Source organism: Triticum aestivum, chromosome 5D, assembly GCF_018294505.1.
Source record: "Triticum aestivum cultivar Chinese Spring chromosome 5D, IWGSC CS RefSeq v2.1, whole genome shotgun sequence".
Taxonomy (NCBI): domain Eukaryota; kingdom Viridiplantae; phylum Streptophyta; class Magnoliopsida; order Poales; family Poaceae; genus Triticum; species Triticum aestivum.
The window spans coordinates 370,193,462-370,211,455 of record NC_057808.1 but is presented as its reverse complement, the minus strand read 5'-3'; positions in this window follow the sequence as shown (position 1 = coordinate 370,211,455).

The following is a 17,994-nucleotide window of genomic DNA, read 5'->3' as shown; positions in this document are numbered from 1 at the left end:
TTAGCAAGCTCGAAGAAGGTCAACAATGGGGGAAGAACACGAGCTCAAAGGATAAGGTTCATTGGGGAAGAAGACCCCCTTTTATAGGTGGGGAAAAATCCAACCGTTATGGTCACAGCCCGCACCGAGCGGTACTACCGCTCCAAGGAGTGGTACTACAGCTAGGGCGGTAGTAGCCCTTTGAAACACAACAGCGAGGAGGCAAAAAAGCTAGAAGAACCGTCTGAGCGGTAGTACCGCTTGACCTCACGGTACTACCGCTAGGGGTAGCGGTACTACTGCTAAGGGTAGCGGTATTACTGCTTGCGAGCGGTACTAAAAAATTACATCCATGCCTACCACCGCTGGACTTGTGACGAGATTTTGGTCCCGAGCGGAAGTAGGCACGGAAGTAGCCGCGGTAGTACTGCTCGAAGCGGTAGTACCGCTCCCAAGAGAGGTAGTAAAAAATTACATCCGCTCCTGTCCGCGGTAGTACCGCTGCAGCCTTTTCAGAACACCAAAACTGACACAACTTCTTCAAACGGACTCCGAATTCGACGAAACCAAGTTTGTTGGAAAGCTAGCGACAAGGGCTAACACAATCTTTATAGAAATAGCAATAAGAAGCAAATGAGAAAAGTCCCAAAAGAAAATGGTGAGAACCCTTCGTCGGATAAGACCGGTAAAACCTCCAACATCGAAAACATCATAGAAGACGCATGCAAACTCCGTTTTCGATGAACTCAAGCTTGTCATCAAGATGACCATAAGCTCTAAGACTCACAAAGAGAACCAAACAAGAACCAAGAAACATGATGCAAGGATGCAATGGTTTGAGCTCTCGACGAACGATACGATCAAGCTACTCACTTGAGAGCCCCCCTTGGTAGTACGGATATTGATCCTATAACCCGGTCTCCCAACTACCACCATGAGACCGGTAAAATAGAAAACCTATCAAGGGCAAACCTTTGCCTTGCACATGGTCCACTTGAGCTAGATGATGACGATCTTGACTCCCTCAAGTTGGACCACCTTTCTTGATTGCGTTGGCTCGATGAAGACTAGATGATTACTCCCCCATAGTCCACTATGGGTGAGCCACTCTTCGGCACATCTTCACAAGTCCATTGTCACCACAATGGACGGCAAGCTTCAAGCACTTGATCTCTTCGTGATGCTCCACTTGAACTTGCACACGGCAATCTTGATGACGATCACCACTTGATGTCATCCTCTCCATGTTTTGAGTGATATCTTCCTCTTGACGCAAGCCCGTGAACACGTACCTAACCCCACATAGAACTCTCACATAGACCATGGGTTAGTACACAAAGCACAATGGACAATGCTTACCATACCATGGGATCACTTGATCCCTCTCGGTACATCTTCTACGCTTTGTGAGTTGATCAACTTGATTCACTCTTGACTTAGTCTTGATCAACCTGGAATCTTTCCAACTCTCTTCATTTGGATGATGTCTTGAAGGTAAACATGAATGATCACACAATCTTCTTCTTCTTCAAGACATGCTTGCAATAAGCTCAACTCTACATGACCAATCTTTGGATAATTCCTTAATAGCACCTTGGTCAACACAAACTCTCCTTGAAACCAACACATGTACTCCAAGAAAAGCCTATGGACAAAACCTTCAAATATAACTCAAGGCAACCATTAGTCCATAGAGATTGCCGTTAATTACCAAAACCAAACATGGGGGCACCACATGTTCTTTCAATCTCCCCCATTTTGGTAACTGATGACAATCACTTTCAAGAGAGTTTATATAAGGAATTATGCATCACCATGCAATGCAACAACCAATGATGCATGAGTAAGAGATGAAAATGCTTAGGAACAAAACCAAAGCAAGAGGAGAGAATTCTCTAAACTTCTCCACAAAACTCTCTGAAACTTCTCCCCCATTGGCATCGATTGCCAAAATGGGAGAAAGGCTTAGAAGGCCAATATAAATTGTGTTCCTCCATAATTTGTGTATTTCTCAACAAGAGAGAGGAATGCAATACACAAGTTTGACGGTAAATACTAGGAGGAAAACAAACTATATTTAGGCCCAAAGTTTACAAAATAAAGATATGCCACAAAGACATAAGAAAGAGAGAAACAAGCAAACAAGCAATCAAAAGATACCAATTGAAGCAAGCAATCAACGGATATCAATTGAGCCAACTAGACCAATGATCCTACGTGCCACATGAATGAAATAAATTATGATATGAGCAAAGGAGTGTTCTAGAGAAACTAGAGAAGCTCCCCATGATTTGTGCACAATTTAGTTTTGTAACTGGATACAACGAGCACAAAATAGGATCGTCACTCCCCCAAGATCAATAGAACCTCACGACAAGTGCAAGAGAGCAACAGAGTGTTCTAAAGACACTAGTGAAGCTCTCCATGATTTGTGCACTTCTTACAATATTTGCATTAGGATACCGAGTGCACAAAATAGGATCATCACTCCTCGAAAATCAATAGAAACTCACAACAAGTGCAAGTGAGCATATAGGAAACAAAGCCTAGCACTTGCAACAAACAAATGGTTGAGCAACATATAAAAGAGGCAACTTAAGAGTAGGCTCAACCAAAATGATGTGTGTGAGTCATGGCAAAGCACTTGAGAAGACTAATGTACGAATGAGCACTAAGCATCAACATAGTCTTGGATAGTGGAGATACAAGGTGCATGACATGTCCTCCCCACACACACCAAGCAAAAGGGTTCACAAGCACACTAAAAATGCAAAATGAATAACCAACACTTGTGACAACCCATGGTGAAGATAGAAGATGAAAGCCTCATCAAGACAAGGGATACCAATTAAGATGGCAAAAGCCTCGTAGAGATAAGCATGAGGAAAATATTCTTCACCACCCAGGAGTGCATCAAGATGCAACGAGATAAGACATGCACTCAAGGAAAAAGCTTTCACGGAGCCACCAAAGAAATAACAAGAAAGACAAGGTGGACGTGAAAGAAAGGATATCATCTAGAGATGTAATTTCTCTCAAGTGTATAAGGTTCTAGGTAGACGAGATCACGATGATATATATATCTACAAAGAAGGATGTACACCCGAAATAGTTACAACACGAAGGAACAAGATATCCAAAAGGAAGTCATAGATATACCAATAAGATATTTGCTTGGAAGCATAGCACATGGCTAGATATGGTCTTATTGTACATAAATGAATTCCTACCACACAACCATCAAAGACATCACAACTAGCAACAAGAGATCATTGTTGGGATGCTTTGAGAAGGAAACAAGTACCACAAGAGAGAATGAATAACATGCCATGATACAACCTACACAAGGTTGATGCAAGAAATGTGTGCATGAAGTATATGAAGATACTTGTTACCGAGTTAACATTGGAAGGATGTAGTAGATACCAATTGAAGGTACAAAGTAGTTCATTGATCATCCTAGCTTGACTCCAAAAAGCACATGGTGACAACACCTTCCTTGTGAGTGAGCCGAGCATCCAATGCATCTCCAATTGTTCCTAGAACAACAACACAAACAAAATGGTACCCAAACTCATTGGGACCAAAGAGTTAGAAACACCAACAATACATAGGACAAACTCCACATAAATATGTGCATATAGATATGGAAATGAAATTCATGCACATCTCATCCAATTTGAGACTTGCTGGAGTTTCCCCTATATATTGGGTCAAAGAGAGAAAGCATGCCACGGAAACTACATGAAGTTAATATGCATGCTCAAGACTTTCAAGAACCGATACCAAAATACAAGGAAATACCAAGTGAAAAGAATACCAAATGGAGAAATCATCACTTGGAAGATATCATTAAAAGATACATCAAGGAATGAGATATCCATTGGAACCCACAAAATGATATCAAACTCCCAAAAGAGAGGATGGTTCCAAACAAACCAAGCTCTCTACAAAGTTTCATGATGGCACAAGTACCAAAAAGAAACGGCTAGTCGTCCACCAACACACACTTAAAATGGATCACAAGTTTAGTGTTTTATAGAAAATAGGATAGCTCCCCCACGAGTTGTGCATTATAGAGAATTTGCATTTGAATACAAAATGCACAAGGTAGGATCACCACGTTCACTATATCAAGGAAAACACTAGACAAGATCAAGAAAACAACAAGATCCTCAAGTGGCATGGAAGGCAATGGGAGTTGACACAAACTTGGCAAGAGATAAGGCAAATAAAAAGCAAACGCCAATGTGAAGATGATCAATAATTTCTACCACACATAAGTGAGTACCAACTGTCAAAAGACAAGAAGTATTTGGAAATAATTCCCGGTGGTAGATAGCAAGGATATCCGACATCATCTTCACACCAAACACAAGAAAATTGCAACTTGTAGAGCTAACATGACCCGTAGGAACAAGATAATTTACAATATCAATTCTAGGTGACAATATCTCAAATGTACACATTTTCTAGGCTAGTAATATACATAGCATATTACTCCCCCATAATGTGATACCATTTAAAGAAAACTTAACAAGAGGCAAAAAGAGGATCCAACAAGAGATATGTAATGGACTATTTAGAATTTGAATTTCTCATGAGAAGACATACCACATAGTGACTAGATAAGCTTGAAATATCAATACTAGGTGGTATTCCTCATGTATACACATTTATGGGACCGTGAGGTGCACAAAGCACATCACTCCCCCAAAATGGGATGTTCCATTAATCTCTCACAAGAGCCAACTAACATACAAACAAGATGCGCAAAGGCTCAACGCACTACACACACGTACATGATATGCAAACCAACACACACATACTTGATTACTCAAGATAAGCAAATTGGAGGCACAACATATACAACCACATGCAAGGAAAAAAACCAAAACATGCCAAGGGGCAAGTAACTTTCGATGTAAACAATTTAAGTACAAGTTACCGGAAGGAGGCACATTGGATCTAAAATAGAAACTTGATAACCCAATTGACTTGGCTTGAGACAATAAGAATGATGAAGTCCCCTTAAATCTTCATAATGTAGCCAAGTCTCCAATGCCCTCCAACAACACCTATTGATCAAGTTTGAGCTAGTTGGTCCCCAACCAAGTTGGGTCCTAAGAGGTTAGTCACAATAGGCTTGGCTACCCAAATGGTTCTTTTCTTGACACCACTTTGAGCACCAACAAATTTGGCAAACACATGGCCAACATTATCCTTCCCAAGAGAATAGATATCATCAATAATAATTGGGTTGGATAAGTTACCACTAGTGCATGAAGAGGCGAGGTGACCTTTCCCACGACATAAGTAGCAACGTCTACTCTTCACTTTCTTCTCACTTGATTTCTCAACTTGAGAAGCATTAGCTTGAGGATTCTTGGGAAGAGGACTTTCTTCAACTTGCGGTTGAGCATGAGATCGAACTTGTGGCCGCTTCCCTTGTTGCTTGTCACTAATGGCCTTCTTCTTCAATGGGCAAGATCTAACATGATGCCCTTCTACTTTGCACTTGAAGCAAACAATCTTGGCGGAATTCTTGACTTGTTCTTGGCCCTTCTTTTTGTTCATCTTGGACTTCTTCTTCTTGTTGGAATTGAATCCAATTCCACCTTTGTCATTGGGGGATTTTTGCACTCTCAAGATGTTGTTGAGTGTAAATTTCCCTTCATGACTCTTTTCCAAGTCTTTCTTCAGAGAAGTGACTTGGGCCTTGAGCTCTTTGATTTCCTCTACATGGTTAGTCTCAACACAAGCACTAGAGGAAGTATAAGCTTCATCGTTAGAGCAACAAGGCAAGGAAAGCAATTCATCACAAGATGTACCAACGTTATGCATGGATGAATCGCGAGGACTAGCACAAGGCAATATAGCATTTTGACTAAAAGTAGTGCTAGTGTCCACATGAGGCTCACTAGATGTTACCTTAGCAATCATGGCCTCATGAGCTATCTTCAGCACATTATGGGATACTAGAAGATCATCATGAGAGCTTGAGAGCTTTTCATGGCTTTCTTCCAATTTCCCATAATTGCTAGATAGCAACTCAAGTTGAGCCCGTAGCTCAACGTTCTCCTTTAAAATGGATGCTTCACAAGAAATAGAGTTAGTAGCACAAGCATCATCATTAACAACAAGAGGAGAAGGCAACTTGGCAAGCTCTTTTAAATAAGAAGCTTCAAGTTGAGCATGAGACTCGGTGAGTTTGATGAGCTCACCCTTGATGACCCTTGAGCCATTTTCGAGGTGCTCAAAATCCTCAAGGAGTCTAGCATGAGCAACTTCAAGCTTATCATTTTTAGTTTTAAAAACATTGGCCACCTCAAGAGCTCTATCATGAGATTCCTTCACTCTAGATAACTCTAGAGCAAAAGTCTCCTCAAGAGATTCCTTGGTGGTTTGTTCAAGTTCAAGAGCTTGAGAGAGGTCCGCAATCTCATTAGCGTAATCATGCTCATGACCTTCCATTTTATCATTGGTGACCTCATGCTCCTCAAGACGAGATTCCAACTCATCAATATATTTCTTGCCCTCAATAGCAATAGACATGATTTCCATGAAGTTGGAACGAGCAATATTTTTAAGAAGAGCTTTAAAAATTATTTCCCCCTTAACTTTTAAGGAGGAAACATCATCATTCTCTTCATCATAATCGACATCATCATCACTCTTGCCATCATCAATATTATCACAAGATATATTGGGATTCAAAGTGGGAGATACCTTTGAAGCCTTGGCCATAAGGAAAAAAGCAATAGATGATGATGTGGGATCCCTTGAAGCACCATTCAAGACCACATCTTGTTCCATGGAGTGTTGGGTTTCCTCTTCATTGTTAGCACAACAACTCGAGGAAATACATGCATTTTTATCATGCCAACAAGACATAGCAAGCATATCATCATGAGATTTTGTCAAGCAATTTGTACATGATATGCAAGGACTATCAACACAAGAATGTGAAACATTTGGAGTGCTCGAAGTGCTAGAGTCCAAAGATGAAGCATCGCAACAAGAAAGTGATGAAGGATTATCAAAACTAAGCCCACTATCATCATTGCAATGAACACCACTACTCACCATGTCATTACCTTGTGGCAAACCACATGTAGGTGAAGTAGAAGAAGTTGAGAACACAACACGACCGGAGGTGGAGGGAGAACAATCATCCCCACAAAACTTGGACACGCCATATTTATCTTGAAGCTTTGTCCACAACTCATGAGCATCCCGGAAAGGCATGAGTTGAAATATAACTACATTGCTCAAAGCATCGAAAAGCATATTAGAAGCTTGAGCATTGAGATAAGAGTTTTTCTCATCCTCTAAAGATAATCTTTGGGGATCTTTTGGAGGAGAAAAAACCCATATCTACAATTTGCTCTAAATTTGGGTCCATGACCCTAAAGAGATTAAGCATGCGAATTACCCAAACATCAAAATTTGTGCCATCGAAACTAAGTGTGTCACGGAATCCTAATCCCCTAGTCGACATCTTTACTCTCTAGGCGGTTAAGCCTAACAAAGAGAGACGAGGCTCTGATACCAATTGAAAGATCGTGGATGTCGCCTAGAGGGGGGTGAATAGGCGCTTGAAAATAATTACGGTTGAGGCTTGAACAAATGCGGAATAAACCTAGCGGTTAATTTGTCAAGAACAAAACCTACAACAACTAGGCTCACCTATGTGCACCAACAACTTGTGCTAAGCAAGAAAAACTACTTAGGTGATAGCAAGATATATGACAAGAAACAATATGGCTATCACAAAGTAAAGTGCATAAGTAAAGGGCTCGGGTAAGAGATAACCGAGGCACGCAGAGACGACGATGTATCCCGAAGTTTACACCCTTGCGGATGCTAATCTCCGTTTGGAGCGGTGTGGAGGCACAATGCTCCCCAAGAAGCCACTAGGGCCACCGTAATCTCCTCACGCCCTCGCACAATGCAAGATGCCGTGATTCCACTAAGGGACCCTTGAGGGCGGTCACCGAACCCGTACAAATGGCAACCCTTGGGGGCGGTCACCAAACCCGTACACTTTGGCAACCCTTGGGGGCGGTCACCGGAACCCGTCAAATTGCTCGGGGCGATCTCCACAACCTAATTGGAGACCCCGACGCTTGCCCGGAGCTTTACACCACAATGATTGAGCTCCGAACACCACCAATCGTCTAGGGCGCCCAAGCACCCAAGAGGAACAAGCTCAAGGGTACGAAGCACCCAAGAGTAATAAGCTTCTCAACTTGTAACTTCCACGTATCACCGTGGAGAACTCAAACCGATGCACCAAATGCAATGGCAAGGGCACACGGAGTGCCCAAGTCCTTCTCTCTCAAATCCCACCGAAGCAACTAATGCTAGGGAGGAAAATGAGAGGAAGAACAAGAAGGAGAACACCAAGAACTCCAAGATCTAGATCCAAGGGGTTCCCCTCACATAGAGGAGAAAGTGATTGGTGGAAATGTGGATCTAGATCTCCTCTCTCTTTTCCCTCAAAAACTAGCAAGAATCCATGGAGGGATTGAGAGTTAGCAAGCTCGAAGAAGGTCAACAATGGGGGAAGCACACGAGCTCAAAGGATAAGGTTCATTGGGGAAGAAGACCCCCTTTTATAGGTGGGGAAAAATCCAACCGTTATGGTCACAACTAGCACCGAGCGGTACTACCGCTCCAAGGAGCGGTACTACCGCTAGGGCGGTAGTAGCCCTTTGAAACACAACAGCGAGGAGGCAAAAAAGCCAGAAGAACCGTCGGAGCGGTAGTACCGCTTGACCTCACGGTACTACCGCTAGGGGTAGCGGTACTACTGCTAAGGGTAGCGGTACTAATGCTTGCGAGCGGTACTAAAAAATTACATCCGTGCCTACCACCGCTGGACTTGTGACGAGTTTTTGGTCCCGAGCGGAAGTAGCCACGGAAGTAGCCGCGGTAGTACCGCTCCCAAGAGCAGTAGTAAAAAAATTACATCCGCTCCTGTCCGCAGTAGTACCGCTGCAGCCTTTTCAGAACACCAAAACTGACACACTTCTGCAAACGGACTCCGAATTCGACGAAACCAAGTTTGTTGGAAAGCTAGCGACAAGGGCTAACACAATCTTGATAGAAATACCAATAAGAAGCAAATGAGAAAATTCCCAAAAGAAAATGGTGAGAACCCTTTCTCGGATAAGACCGGTAAAACCTCCAACATCGAAAACATATAGAAGACGCATGCAAACTCCGTTTTCGATGAACTCAAGCTTGTCATCAAGATGACCATAAGCTCTAAGACTCACAAAGAGAACCAAACAAGAACCAAGAAACATGATGCAAGGATGCAATGATTTGAGCTCTCGACGAACAATACGATCAAGCTACTCACTTGAGAGCCCCCCTTGATAGTACGGCTATCGATCCTATAACCCGGTCTCCCAACTACCACCATGAGACCGGTAAAATAGAAAACCTATCAAGGGAAAAACTTTTCCGTGCACATGGTCCACTTGAGCTAGATGATGACGATCTTGACTCCCTCAAGTTGGACCACCTTTCTTGATTGCGTTGGCTCGATGAAGACTAGATGATTATTCCCCCATAGTCCACTACGGGTGAGCCACTCTTCAGCACATCTTCACAAGTCCATTGTCACCACAATGGACGGCAAGCTTCAAGCACTTGATCTCTTCGTGATGCTCCACTTGAACTTGCACACGGCAATCTTGATGACGATCACCACTTGATGTCATCCTCTCCATGGGTTGAGTGATATCTTCCTCTTGACGCAAGCCCATGAACACGTACCTAAGCCCACATAGAACTCTCACATAGACCATGGGTTAGTACACAAAGCACAATGGACAATGCTTACCATACCATGGGATCACTTGATCCCTCTCGGTACATCTTCTACGCTTTGTGAGTTGATCAACTTGATTCACTCTTAACTTAGTCTTGATCAACCTAGAATCTTTCCAACTCTCTTCATTTGGATGATGTCTTGAAGGTAAACATGAATGATCACACAATCTTCTTCTTCACGACATGCTTGCAATAAGCTCAACTCTCACATGACCAATCTTTGGATAATTCCTTAATAGCACCTTGGTCAACACAAACTCTCCTTGAAACCAACACATGTACTCCAAGAAAAGCCTATGGAAACAACCTTCAAATATAACTCAAGGCAACCATTAGTCCATAGAGATTGTCGTTAATTACCAAAACCAAACATGGGGGCACCACATGTTCTTTCACCCTTGATCTTGGCATGTTAAATAGCCATGTTGCTTATCGCACTATTTGTACAAATATGCTTTCACGTATTAATCAAACTATAATGGAAATAGTTTGCGGCCCAACTTATGCGGCACTAGCTTACTACTTCATTTTATTTCTTGATTGAATCCGTACACTTTGGTACACTTTAAATGGGCCAGGGGCTTCATTGCGCCCCATACTATGGCAACAAAGTCCGAACACTTTTATAGTATAGTTCGGCACCCCGAATTTTAGCATTATATGCATTGGCTCCGAATCATGTCTTTGGTCAATAGTTGGGTTACCCGGCTCCTGTGCTTACTACCTTACGTTCCGTCCTATCGGCTAGGGTAGTAAAGGGAGAACTACTGCGATTGTGTTTCTCGTTTATCCGAGCAATCACCTCAGTAAAGAAAGCCGAAAACTGACTGTCATAATGCGGCGAGAGCTGGTCAGCTATTCGGAGGTTAAAAATCTTTGCAATTTTTTCCGCATTATGCGACGGATCGGCTTCCCCGATCAGGTGTCTACAGCACCCTAGTCCACATTAACAAAATAGCAACCAGGGGCTGCGCCTACATTTCATTGTCAAACTCATATGGCTAAGTGAGGGTGATAAAGCCACATAGTCCGATTGCCTGGTTCATTGCGCTAAATACCTCCTTCAAGGACCAACCTTTTGGATCAAGAGTGTTTAGATTCCATCCCGAACACCCCCGTACTACCTAGATGGGGGCTGAAGCCGACGACTGGCCAACTCTCAGATTTAACAAAACGGCCACACAGGAGGTAAAAATAACAAGCTATATATTACATAATGGCTTTGTTTCATAATACAGGAAGGGATAACATGAATGTATTCATTCAAAGATAATGTCTTTAGCACACTGCTCCGCTACAATGCGGGATCCCTCTAGTACATCATCAAAATACCGCTCGGGCGTGCGGTGCTCCTTGCCCGCGGGCGGTCCCTCAGTCGCGAGCTTGACGGCGTTCATCTTCGCCCACTGCACCTTGACGCGGGCGAAGACCGTCCGCGCACCTTCAATGCAGACCGACCGCTTGATGGCATCAAGCCGGGGGCAGGCATTGACCAGCCGCTTCACGAGTCCGAACTAGCTGTTGGGCATGGCTTCGGCAGGCCATAGACGGATTATCAAATCCTTCATGGCCAGTTCGGCCACCCTATGCAGTTCGGTCAGCTGATCGCTAAAGGGCACCGGATGCTCTGGCGCAAGATACTGCGACCAGAATAGCTTCTTTGTCAAACTCCCTTCTTCGGCTCAGAAGAACTCGGCAGCGTCAGCAACACTGCGCGGAAGATCCGCAAACGCTCCTGGAGAACTCCAAATTTGGGTCAGTAAGAGGTACCTTTTCTTCACATATTTGCTCTGCATAATAAAGGCCTTACCCGCCGTGATCTTCCTGGCCTCCTGGATTTCCTGGAGGGCACCCTGGGCTTCAACCCAGGCATCTTGTGCGCTTTGGAGGGCCTTGGCAAGTTCGGACTCTTGATCCACAATATTGCGCTCCAAGGACTCGCATTTCTTCATGGCATCCTGGATCTCCTGCTGGACCTCATCGACCCTGGCCTCGTGCTTTTCGCGGGCGGCTTGTTCCTCCGCCGCTCTCTTCTGGGCCTCGGCCAACGCCTTCTTGAGGGTCTCCACCTCGGTCGCTGGTCCTACCGAATATCATGACACTATGGTCAGCACAAAGCATTCATCCTTTCTGGATCTACAAAGGGTCATTGCATACCTCGCTTGTCTTCTAGCTATTTTTTTCACACGGCCGAGCACTTCCTTGGCCCGCTCCAGACTCTGCTTCAGTCCGGAGACTTCGGCAGCATGAGAGGTCGCAGCCAGCAACGATGCCTGCTTATTCACATAAGACATATTTGGTTAGTTTCCTGCGAAAATTAATTGATCCTCTGTCCGGCTTTTCTTTCCGAACACCAGACAGAGTCTCAGGGGCTACTGTCTATACTATGACATTCTTTTTATACAATTGTGTCGCTTACCTCAAAGCCTGTCAGAAGGCTGGTGCAGGCTTCGGTCAGTCCACTTTTAGCGGACTGAACCCTCTCAACCACCGTACCCATAAGGATACGGTGTTCCTCAACAATGGAAGCACCTTGCAGCGCTCCCAGCAAATTATCCGATGCCTCTGGATGGACAGAGGTCACCGGTGGAATAGACGCACCTCCTTCTTTCGAAGGAGGCTTCTCGCCTGATTCCGGAGCCGTATGGGACTCCGAAATAGTATTTGGCTGGGGGCCGAATTGGATGGGCCCCCATCGCCAGTCTCCAGGGGGATTTGCTCCCCCATGTGTCCGGTGGCCGAGGTATCTCCCTCTAGCGCCACCCCGACGGCCTCCTGAACCTCTCCCTGGCCTGGGAAGGTCCTTCGGGACAGTGCCTCGACATCGCCCATGGCCTTGGGAGAGGAGGCCGCTGGCAGTGACCCGATGTCCATCGCATTTGGATCCAGCGATCCCCCCGAAGATGAGGATCGCTGGGGGCTGTCGTGGGCCGGACTGCAGTGCATGATTCAACATGTCAAAGCTATGAAGTGCGGGAGTCGAATATATGAGTGCGTTAGTGCCTTTGAGTACTTACGATTCGGCCAGGGGCTTGTCCTTGGGGCGCCACTCCGAGCTGCTGTCAGTTCCCAATGCGGAGTTGTCCGCTAGGGAAACCCTTCCCTTCTTGGATGCCTCGGCCTCCAGATCCATGGAGGCCGCCCTTTTCCTCATTCCCCCCTCGGGGGGGGGAGTTGCTTTCTTCCTCCTCCTCCTCCTCATCAGTGGGGGAGGAGAGGGTTTCGGCGTCTTTGGACGTCACGTCCGAAGTGCCCTTACGACGGAGGCCACTTCTGGTCTCCTTGGCCTTCTTCTTGGCCTTCTTCTCCGGCGCCTGGTAGGGCGCTAGAACCAGCATCTTCGTCAGACGCGGGATAGCTGGATCTTCGGGCAGCGGAGCCGGACACTGAACCCGCTCCGCTTTCTTTGTCCAGCCCTGAAAAAACAAATAGGGAAGCTTAGACATCTTCCTTGAGTATGCAAGTAAAGGATACACCTTGAAATACGAAAAACTTACCGGACTAGCGGGATGGGCCAGGTCATGCCCACGGTCCTCGGTCATCGCCGGCCACGTCTCTTTGGCCTTAAAAAGCACCTTCCAGATGTCTTCGTGCGTAGTGCCAAAGAACTGTTGCAAGGTCTGGTGCTCGGCCGGATCGAACTCCCACAAATGGCAAGTCCGACTTTGGCATGGAAGGATCCGGCGAACAAGCATCACCTGGATCACATTGACGAGCTTGATGATCTTGTCTACCATGCTCTTGATGCACGTCTGAAGCGTTGTCAGCTCGTCCGACGAAGACCAGTCCAGGCCCTTCTCTAGCCAGGAGGTGAGCCACATCGGGGCTCCGGATTGGAATTCGGGAGCCGCGGCCCAGGTGGCGTCGCAAGGCTCTGTGACGTAGAACCACTGTTGTTGCCACCCTTTGACGGTCTCCACGAAGGTACCTTTGGGCCATGTGACGTTGGGCATCTTGCTCACCATGGCGCCTCCGCACTCTGCGTGTTGACCACCCACCACCTTCGGCTTCACATTGAAGATCTTTAACCACAGTCCGAAGTGGGGTGGGATGCGGAGGAAGGCTTCGCACACGACAATAAATGTCGAGATGTTGAGTAAGGAGTTGGGGGCCAGATCGTGGAAATCCAGCCTGTAGTAGAACATGAGTCCACGGACGAATGGGTGGAGAGGAAATCCCAACCCGCGGACGAAGTGGGGGATGAACACTACCCTCTCGTGGGGCTCCGGGGTGGGGACGATCTGCCCCTTGGCCGGGAGCCAGTGGGCGATTTCCTTGGCCAAGTACCCGGCCTCCCTGAGCTTCGTGATGTCCTTCTCCTTGACGGAGGAAACCATCTGCCCTGCGCTCCAGATCCGGACATGGTCGGAGTGCTTTTTTGAGGCGGAAAGGGTGGAAGCTTGGGCGCTGGAGCTTGAGAATGGATGGGCTGAGAGGAAGAAGGCATGGGTGAAAGGGTGAGTCCTTATCTCCTTATAAAGGCAGTGAATATCAAGCGCCTCCCCACTCGCCTTAAAACTCGCCTATTCCCCATGGGTCGTGCAGACAGCGTGGTTGGATTACCCACGCCCGTATTGATGAGAATCCCACAATAAGGGGACACGATCCCTGCTTTGACAAGACATGCCAATGAAAACCGCATCTTGAAACATGGAGCGGGAGGCTAAAAACGGTTCGAAATAATGACCGGGCAGCGACGTGATGTCACGCTACAAAAGTTGTCAGTAGATTGGACTCGTGAAATATTATACTCTCTGCGGTTGTGTGTGAGCTGGTTACGTTTCCTGTGTTCGAGAGCTGCTTTGGAGTATTCGGAGGAGGAACCCGCCTTGCAATGCCGAAGATAATCTGCGCGCCGGACACCTCGTTATTGAAGCCTGGTTCAGGGGCTACCGAGGGAGTCCTGGATTAAGGGGTCCTCGGGTGTCCGGGCTGTGTAACATGGGCCGGACTTATGGGCTATGAAGATACAAGACAGAAGACTTATTCCCGTGTCCGGATGGGACTCTCCTTGGCGTGGATGGCAAGCTTGGCGTTCGGATATGAAGATTCTTTTCTCTGTAACCGACTTTGTACAACCCTAGTCCCCTCCGATGTCTATATAAACCGGAGGGTTTAGTCCGTAGAGGCAATCATAATCATACATGCTAGACTTCTAGGGTTTAGCCATTACGATCTCGTGGTAGATCAACTCTTGTAACCTTCATATTCATCAAGATCAATCAAGTAGGAAGTAGGGTATTACCTCCATCAAGAGGGCCCGAACCTAGGTAAACATCGTGTCCTCTGTCTCCTGTTACCATCGACCTCAACGCACAGTTCGGGACCCCCTACCCGAGATCCGCTAGTTTTGACACCGACAGAAACCCCTCGGTATTTGATACTGGTTCAGTTACTAAGAGTAGCAACTCGAAACATGAGTTGCAAAATGAACAGAGACTAGTTAAGGACAAGGTGACGATGTGTGTTGGAAATAATTCCAAGGTTGATAAGATCACCATCGCACACTCCTTTTACCTTGGACATGGGATTAGTTTTGAACCTAAAATAAATGTTATTTGGTGTTTGCGTTGAGCATGAATATGATTGGATCGTGTTTATTGCAATAAGGTTATTCATTTAAGTCAAAGAATAATTGTTGTTTTGTTTACATGAATAAAACCTTCTATGGTCATACACTAAATATAAATGGTTTATTGAATCTCGATCATAGTGATACACATAATATTGATGACAAAAGATGCAAAGTTGATAATGATAGTGCAACATATTTGTGGCACTGCCGTTTAGGTCATATTGGTGTAAAGCGCATGAAGAAACTCCAGGCGGATGGACTTTTGGAATCACTTGATTATGAATCATTTGATGCTTGCGAACCATGCTGTTGGCGCGCGAAATTGCCGCGCAACACCAGGATATTTGTCGTCCTTTCGTGACGACGAACAATTGCTTTACGAGCAAAGCAACAAAGATTTCCTCGCTTTCGTGGAGAAGAACCGGCCGCTTTTCAGCGCAAAACGGCAAAGCTCACCAAACCCTAGGGCTGCTAGGGCTCGACAGGAGAAGAACGATGGAAAATAGACTCACGTGAAAAAGTAATGTATTTGTTGATAGATCAATTGTTGGGGGGCTTTTTCCAATCAGCCATGGCCTTATAAATAAGGTACGCTGGACTTTGCGTATACAAGGCAGGACTTGGTTACGTAGCATGCCTTGCCGTACAGCAATACAACTCCAAAACTAAAACCGGACTCGATTCAGTTACCATGTAATACATGCGTACAAAATCTGCATGCTATCTGTAGTACGTATCTAGGCCATATTCACGTACAAAGACTCTTGGATATATGAATAAAATATTTCGGCAAGGTCGCTATCACACTATATAATAAGGACTAATCACCCACCATCTGTGCTTGCTTTTGTTTAGGTGACTTCATTGCCCATGCTAAAATTCCTTCATCTTAGCAACCACGGTTTAGCCCAGCACATGAGAATTTGTCCATGTAGCCGCTAGTCCATACAGAATTGTATATACTTGTCTTGGGTAAAATAACTTCCTACGCCTGACAAGCCTGTATTTCAAAATAAACAGCAAGTCCAAAAACATATATATCAACCACACATTTAAATTAATTTGGCCCATAAAATACCTAGCAGCCAAATTATACATTCAACACATGCCCCCCTGTTTTTGTTACAATTGGATTTATCAAAAACACCATAACAATACCTTAGGGCGATGTTGATCAATCCACCGGCCATATTATTTCTTAGGATGATATTCAAAGAATACATCGGCCAAAATTTCTTAGGGCGATATCTCAAATAATATATCGGCCAAATTTGCTCAAGCCTCCTGCCACATGCTAGGATAGTACTTCTTCAAATATTTCCCATTGAGAGCTTTGGGCAACTTCTCTCCCTACAAAGATTGTACAAAATATGAATTTCCAGGAACGATCTCTACAACCTTATACGGGCCTTCCCAACTCGGCGACCATTTGCCGAATTTCCTATCTTTAGTTCCAATAGGTATAATCGTTTTCCACACTAAATCTCCTATTTGAAACAATTTTTCTCTCACCTTTTTATTATAAGCCTTGGCTACTCTTAATTTCTCCTTCTCAATTTCTTGCAAAGCTCGTAATCTCTCTTCTGAAATGTCATCTATCTTATCCATCATCAGGTCATTATAATCTACAGCCGACAAATCATTTTGTCTGGCCACTCTAAGAGCTTGTAAATTAACCTCTACGGGTAACACCACCTCTTGGCCATATACTAGATCATACGGTGCTACTTGAGTCACTCCGTGCTTAGATATCCGATGAGCCCATAAAGCTTCTAAAAGTACCTCATGCCACCTTTTCGGATGTTACTCAATTTTCTTCTTTATAAATTTAATTAAAGTTTTATTGCTAGACTCGGCCTGTCCATTACCTTGAGCATAATAAGGCGATGAATTTAACAACTTAATTCCTAAAGATTCAGCAAATTCACGAAATTGATGAGACATAAAAGAAGCACCTTGATCAGTAATTAAAGTTTGAGGAATACCAAATCTGTGAATAATATGCTCTAAATCAAAACTAATAACCTCTTTATGAGTCATATTTTTCAAAGGAACTACTTCAGTCCATTTAGTAAAATAATCTGTAGCAACTAGGACGAAGCGATGTCTTTTAGAAGACGAAGGATGTATCTCACCAATAAAATCTAAAGTCCATCCTCTAAATGGTCATGGCCTAATTATGGGATTTAACATAGACGCGGGCGCTAACTGTACATTACCAAATTTTTGACATGCCTCACAACCTTTATAATACCGAAAACAATCCTCTAGCAAAGTCGGCCAATAAAACCGCGCTCGTTTTAATAACCATCGCATTTTGTGAGCCGACTGATGTGTTCCACATATTCCTTCGTGTACTTCACCCATAGCTATTCTAGATTGATCAGAATCCAAGCATTTTAAAAATAACCCATCTATTGTTCGGCGATACAACTCGTCGTTAAACAAAGTATATTTTAAAGCTTGTCGCCGAATTTTCCTATCTCTCGTTTGACTTGGATCCTTTAAATGATTAACTAGAGGAACTCTCCAGTCACTTAGTTCTAAATTATTTGCTAATTCGGTCGTTTGAGATCCATGCACCGAATCTGCAC